The 8,054-nt window shown below is 33.3% G+C and overlaps 1 pseudogene; it reads left to right on the top strand.

Annotated features, from left to right (window-relative positions):
- Positions 1-6,324: 6,324 nt before the first annotated feature.
- On the top strand, positions 6,325-6,739 carry LOC144701529 (18S ribosomal RNA; annotated as a pseudogene).
- Positions 6,740-8,054: the final 1,315 nt, after the last annotated feature.

The following is an 8,054-nucleotide window of genomic DNA, read 5'->3' as shown; positions in this document are numbered from 1 at the left end:
CATTAAGTAGAGGAGAGATGAGATAGGAAGAGATACATTGAAAAATATACAATCGACAGTAATAATTTTCCAAGTTAAGTAGACTATGTTACACAATCTAATATTTAGAAATTTGACTACATGGATAGATAATTTTGCAGAAAAAATATTCTGATATCTTAATCTCCAAAAATATTTGACTAGTTCAATGACTAATTGAAACATTGAGCGCTCAAAAGGAAAAAAAATTAGCTGAAATTTTAACTATTATTTGATGAGATCATATGATTTATGCCATGTAAATTAAGATTCTTAATTTGATTATTTGCCACATTCACTTCATGGTCAAATATGAACTACCTTCAATACTTATAAAAATGCAGAGTTATGATTTGTATCACTTTGAAGCGGATTTAAATTCTATTTTATTAATTCAAAATTTTGTATATGACTATTACATGGGTTTCTATGATAAGGTGCAAACGTTGTGGTAGATAGAAAGATCAAATATATTGCATGGTAATCAAGAATATTAGGGAAAGAAAAATAAGATCATATTATTTAGAAAACAGGACATCAGAGCTTCATTATTTATGTAAAAAATGCTTATTTCTGAATCATATGTCCAATGAATCTTTATAGAATAAATGATTCCTTTTGTGTGATTTATTATATTAACTATATTCAGATAATAAATGATCAATCCATCCTAATGAAGGATAAAACTTAGGTTTCTGTCAGAACATAAAGTATTCAAATTATGTGAAACTTTTTTGAGATGATAGTCAATGAGAAGAGAAACCTATACTTGGTGCTCTAAAAGAAGTTTGGTCAACCTATCCTTGCAGGCCTGCTAAGCATGCATGATATGATGATAGTCTTAGTTTACGCTTCAGCTTCAATCTCAATATCAGATACCCTGAATGGAATATCTAGATCTCAGCATCATATGAAGATCAGTCAATTGGTTTAAATTGAAGTGTCTATGATAAGGGAATTTTCCAAAATTCTCAAACGACTCTATAGTAATAATTATGTCCCTTGATAAGGATAATTTGAATTTTGTGGAATGTTGAGAAGCGTTTAGGGGATCAGAAGAGGAGAGTGCATTCATTGGATCAAGAACTAGGGAGATAGAAAATCCTCACATAACATGGATCAGGATGAATGATCATATAGATCAAATATACTAAATATTAATAGGGTGAAGCTGGTCATCTACTTATCGGATAAAGCATTTCTTAGACTCAAATTTTATTAAGCACTAATTATGCATGAATTTTTTGTCAAATTTATCCTTCTTTTTTATATCTTTCTAGAAATATTCCAAAATTGATCCAACGATATTTGTATATCAAGATAGAGTATCATCAAAATATTCATGAGATTTGGATTAAACTAAATTATTATTTTGTGTTTTACCGCATGTTTTAAGATGTGATTTATTACTTATCATATAATTCCTAAAATTTATAATGTTTAAATATTTATGTCTGGACTAATTGTGCTTGAAATATGGTAGAAATCATGTATAAAACGGAGTGGACTGTCTGTCTTAGGTTTAAGCATGATATGTGACCATCACTTTGTCATCACTCATATCCGTAAGGAACTATAATATTGATCTACAAGGGATGATTGCTTCATAATGTGTGGAACATAATCACCGTAGGGTTTATAATAACTGGGAGAGCCAAGCGCTCGAAGTTGTTAGTTGCGTAAACCCGGGATAGGGAGTATGAGTCACATATTGATTCAAAATGTGAGAAACAAGTATGCTTACCTTATTTACAAAACTTTCATTAATACTCTATCTGGTAGAGCTCCTTGGTCATATTCATCATTTATTATGATTTACATCTGCCTCTCTCTAGGTATGTGATAAAACTATTATTTTCTACTGTATCATCTATTTTATTTTTTAAAATAATTAATTTATTAATAATGACATGGTACCAATAAGGAGCAATGTATTTCGGAACATTTAATTCCCTTTTCATGATGTTTGTAAAATGTACATTTTACGAGAATATTTGTGTCTATTAAACTGGGATCACTTGGACTGTGGCTCGGAGCTGGGCCAAGTATAAGGCTTTCTCACGTATATAAATAGACAGGTATATAAATACCAAAATGTTTAACGTCTCTTCTTAAGGTAAAGTTTGATGGTATTATTTCTGATCACTTTTCTAGTTAATTTTTCATATCAGCACGTTTTTTTCAGTATTGGCCTCTTGCCCAGATGGCTGACCCTTTGAGCTAGGTAACCTACATCCCACCTTGGCCTAATGAAGATAATATTTTTTGATATTTAATCTCAATTTTAATGAATAAAAACCTCAATGGAATATTCAAATTTTAAAGTAGTAAAATCGAGCATTCAGTAGGTTCCGCTACATGAAAGACGGTTTTTCAGCATTCATAGATTTTGATGCATGAAAAACAGTTTTTCAGCATTCAACTAAAGCCCAAGAACCCAAAAATTATTGTGTCTTGACATCTCCTTTAGGTATGATCTCCCTAATCATGTAATGTACATCAATAAGTTCTTTAAATGTTAATAAAACATTTGATCTTTTACTTGTGCAATTACATCATTATTGTCGCACAATGGGGGAATAGGTTTTGAGTTAAAATGAATAGTGTCAAAGTCATTTATTCATCATATCACCTCACTTGAGGAATAAGTTGTAGTAATATACCATAATTCCATCGTCAAGCTATAATGGTACTCTAAGTTAGAAATACTTGAGGTAGAAAATTTTATCTCAAAACTTTTGGAAAATAGTACTGTTACGTGTAAAATTTTAGATTTCCAAATTTTCCCAAGAAATATGTAATTTTCTTCTTAAATAATTATATCTTTTAAATTTCCATCGGGGTCCTGATACATGGCTAAGTCATTGGTGAACACCTTATTTGATATTTCCACTACCCTACCATAGGAAGATCATTTCTCTTAGAACATTAGGTATGTGTCCAGAATTTGGGATCCGAGAGTATATCACAAACATATTTTAGATGGTACAGTCTATAATATTAGACAATGTGTGGATGATTCTGAAATGGAAAGCATATCTCGAAGGGTGACAGAACAAACATGAAAATCAATTGTAGAATTACTATAGTCCAGGATGCATTGTAAGAGAGTCGTTTGAACCCCCCACTTCACCACCACCTTCAATGACCCAAACCTACTTATTTTCCTAGGTTCCCTCTAGCTAAATAATATTTTGCGATAAGGATATGTATTTCTGAAACTCTTAAAACATATAATCATATTTCCTTGAATCACATAAAAGTATGTTATGAGACCTATATATAATCTCCACCCAATATCACCAGATTACTCTATACCATTTCACCCACTTGTTGCTTACCCAGATTGAAACCCATATCTTCCCAATTACCCTGACTACAATTTAATTATGATACATTTTTACTCCAGAGTTTTTTCTCTTCTCCCCTTTTGTGATCTCAATATTTCATGACATTATTTGCTTCTTATCCCCCTATTTTACTTCCGTCAGCATCTTCTCAATCTATCTTTTCTCTTTCTCACTAGCATGGCATAAATTATACAGGAGCTCTTTATTTCACCAACACTTTCTATATTTTTTGAATATATATTATACTTTTGATGTTCAACCTTTTCAAAAAACAAAAAATGAATCAGCTGAAAATCAAAAAAAGAAGAAAAAAATAGATTTATGAGGTTTCTTGTTTTCAAATAAAGCAATTTTCCCCAAGCATTGACAGTTCATTTATCATCCCTTGCTTTGGTAGACATGTGCCTATATTATTCACCATCTTCATCTTTCGCTATACCCTTTGCAGGTGTTCTGCTCTTCCTTATATTCTTGAAATTAAGCTATCTATGTATCATTTAATATTATCTTTCACCTGCCCCAGCACTTTCTTTTGACCGAACCACATTTCATTGATACAAATATGATATTTTGTGCTCCTACAAGAGGATAAGAATATCTTACTAGGTCGGACAAACTTTAGTGGTGACCCCAAACATTAAATAGATTAGATGTATGTGAGAGAATGATATTTTTTCCTAGAGATGAGAGCCCCGCCACCATTTCAAACGGTAAGATGGAGTAATTCGAGGGTTATAGTATCATACCTGGAAGGAAGTGGGCTTCACTCATCATCACCATCAGCTCTTCCCAGATCACTAGGGGTCCTTTCATACATTCCTATAAAGGATTGTGTCTACATTGTACTCGGAATTATGTTTGTCAAAGATCTTATTTGTATATTTAACTCTATATGTACTTGTATTCTTCTGTTTCAAGGTCTAGATAATCAAAGACAAAAAATGGTCATTGCTAAAGGATAAGAAATGATTAAATCGAGGGCATTCAACATTCATAAAAATGTTATTTCTTAGCAGCATCTTCATGTATTTGATGTGCTCACTGTACTCAGATGATCATAAATTCATGTTATTGAACCTTAATAAGATTTATTACATTTTTTTTTCGCCAATTAGTATGGTACTTTCACACAATTTTAAGACGCTAACATCATAAATGAAATAATTTCCTAAGTCAATATATATATGGATATTTAAATATATCTAGGGATTTATTATATTTTTAGAATAGTATTCTGCTTTTTCCCTATTTCATGATATTTCATGAAATTTTATGAAATTTTATAACATTAATTTCATCAAGAAAATAATTTTAGAAGTCGGACTATATAATTATGAATTTATTTAAATATTTTAAGGGGTCAAAAAGGGTATGTTAATGAATTAATCCACTCTTCTAATAGAAGATATCTCAATGACATCAGCAAATGATTATGACACTGTCTTATATATATAATTGTATTACCACTTTTTACCAAAGTAATTGGCTCATCCAATAGAAAAAAAATCTTCTCTAAAAATACACAGCCATGTTTTAGTCATGAAGACACATCCTCCATGCAAGTTAACATCCATAAAGGTTCAATAACTAACCACAGTGTTATCTTTTCTTCGTTCTCTTTTCGCAAGCATGTGGTAGAACAAGATTGATTATGACAATTGAAACACAGATTCCCATGCATTAATTGGCATTTTTACGCTTTCTAGGACACACGTCCATATCCCATTTAGGCATCAAATATAGGACAATCATTGGCAAGTTTTCATGGGGATCAAAGCACACACATCCTCTGATTATTGCAGCATAATTTCGAGTGTGGATTGCAACACAAAATCGTTAGGGCATTTGATGATTCTGCACCATGCTGGAAGTCTGTGATGAGTAGAGAAAAAAATGAAGGGAGATTGCTCTAACTTCAAATGGTGTTATCGACCAGTTCAAAAGGAGTTTTCGGTTGAAATTTAAGAGAAGTTTCATTTTTTTATTCCTTATAATAATTAGAAGAGTGATTTGCTCATTCAAAAACTCGTTTAGGTTCATTCTTACAGCCCAAGTGATTTTGTGAAGAAAAAGAGTCAGCACCACTTGGTAAATTGAGCACGTAAAGAGAAAGGTGTTATGATCTTCGTCTTTTTTAGACAAATGTATTCATCTGTTTTCCTATGTTTTCATTATTGACAGCATAAGTTTTCACCGTCATGCTAATCGGCACATATTTGCATTCATCTCTTTCTCTAATAGCGATGGTAAATCCATAAACATCACGTCATACCCGTGTCAATTTCGCAATCAACAGCAGTATTTCATTCTTTCCACTCCACTCCATTTGTGGCATCGCAATCAACCCTATCGACAAGCACTTGGTGCTCCCAAGGCACCTGATTAGGGTTCGCCCAACCGATATCCGTCCAATATCCGGTATCGGACAACCGATATCCGGGAAAAAATGGGACGGTGCCGGACATTGAATATCGGACGATATCCGTCTCTGAGGGGTAGACGGATATCGGGGGGGTGAGGACGAAACGGGTATCGGATACCGGATATCGATATCCGGTATCGACCGATAATAATAATATACGCTTCACATTCTACCTGTTAGTTTTATACGTGTTGTATGGTTTTGATTTATATTCAATGTGGGTTAATATATAGAGTGCAAGCTTTTTTTTTCCTTCCATATGGGATAACAGGATTCAAAGTTAATGTAAACTCAGAATCCCGTTATCCCACATGGAAGATATTAAAAAAGTTTCTCTGTATATATTAAATGAGGCCGACAATATATTTAATGTTAAAATAATATCTATATCAACTATCGCTACAATTTTAAGACCCAAATATATAGATTAATTATTTAATATGTGAGTACACCGTCCAATAAATAGAAACAATGATTTCTATTTCCTTCCATATGGGATAAAGGGATTCTGAGTTAAACACAAAACCCGAATCCTGTTATCCCATATGGAAGAAGTTAAAAATAATCGACTGTATATATTATACGAGATGAGTGATCAAATAGAGAGTTCTTATGTTGCTCTCGTACCCACGTTAATCAACGTGTAATGAGTAACATTTAATTATAATGATTAAATAAAGAGTTCTCTGTAACTCGGGAACATGAAGTTGGAATCGCTAGTAATCGCGGATCAGCATGCCGCGGTGAATATGTACCCGGGCCCTGTACACGCCGCCCGTCACACCCTGGGAATTGGTTTCGCCCGAAGCATCAGACCAATGATCACCCATGACTTCTGTGTACCACTAGTGCCACAAAGGCTTTTGGTGGTCTTTTTGGCGCATACCATGGTGGGGTCTTCGACTGGGGTGAAGTCGTAACAAGGTAGCCACAGGGGAACCTGTGGCTGGATTGAATCCTGAGCGATGGAAATGCCCTCGCCTACTATACTCAAGGACCCGCAAGCAACAGATGCTTATGTTGAAAGTCTTTCGCTCCCGCTCCTCGTGCCTTCTTTTAAGTATAATTCGATGTGGATATCGGTTTTCAATATCCGCATCCGATATCCGATGTCATCATCTGCCCCGTTGAGACGGAGATGGATGCCGACATCAAGACGGATGTCAGTATCGGATATCGGTACTGTAGTAACCAATATGCGATACCCATATACCGGAAAATGTCTTTCCCTTATCCGATACAACATCCGTCCGGATACCGGCATCCAGTACCAGTATCGGGACTGGCGAACACTACACCTGGATAGGCATTCAAATAGGATTTGGTAGTATTTCTTACCACAACAATTCCAGAAACTATTTAGATTTTGTAATGAATTAGGTCTCATGCAAGAATTGTGTAATAAGTATTTAAAATAGTTTCATTTTGCAATTTTTCACCTGATTAGTTTTTTTAAATTAGATTTACTTATTGGAAAATATGTAGTAAGTATTTAAAATGGTCACCGAAACTAAATTTTACTTATTCATTATTTGTTCCACGTGGATTCTAAATTTATTCGCTCTGTGCTCTAATAAAGATAGTTATATTGTATGAATCTAAAACCCTAACCCACAATTTACAAAAGGTCTCAAGTAATTATCAGCAGGATATTATCAGCAACCAAACTTCGCAAACGATGGTGATTCATCTGATATTAAGTCCATACACCAGACTGAAATTAATACTCGCTTTTTTAAAAAATCGAATAATAAAACTGTTTTGACAAAGATATCCAACCCATTAACGAAATAACGTATATTTAATGTAATTATGTTTCCAGTTAACTATGCAAAAATAAAAATATAACCAGATACTTAAAAAGTATGAAAGAGAAAATGGTACAAAATCCGACGAGTTAGCCAGGCACACCTTTGTGTACAAGTTGAAATATTAATGGAGACGACTATTTACTTGTTTTACACATTATGTATAACAGAATTATAAAACAGTAATTAAAGTATGCCAAGAAATAATTGAAAAAGCGAAAAAAAAGCAACGTGTTCAGCCCAATTCGAATATGGTTTCTTCCGAAAAACTGAAATTGTAAATTGTTTCAATTTTATATTTTTTCGCTGGTAGAAAACCTAGTCTCGGCCCAAGAATATAACCATTCTTGCAAAACTATTATGTATATAACATATTCAACGGTAATTTTCAATTCGGCTGCAAAGATTAATTCGCACATAATTATCCGTGATAAAAGGAGAGTAAATAAGGGTACA

The sequence above is a fragment of the Wolffia australiana genome, chromosome 3, assembly GCF_029677425.1.
Source record: "Wolffia australiana isolate 7733 chromosome 3, ASM2967742v1".
Classification (NCBI taxonomy): domain Eukaryota; kingdom Viridiplantae; phylum Streptophyta; class Magnoliopsida; order Alismatales; family Araceae; genus Wolffia; species Wolffia australiana.
Note: the sequence above shows the minus strand (reverse complement) of the source record. Positions and strands in the feature narration are given on the sequence as shown.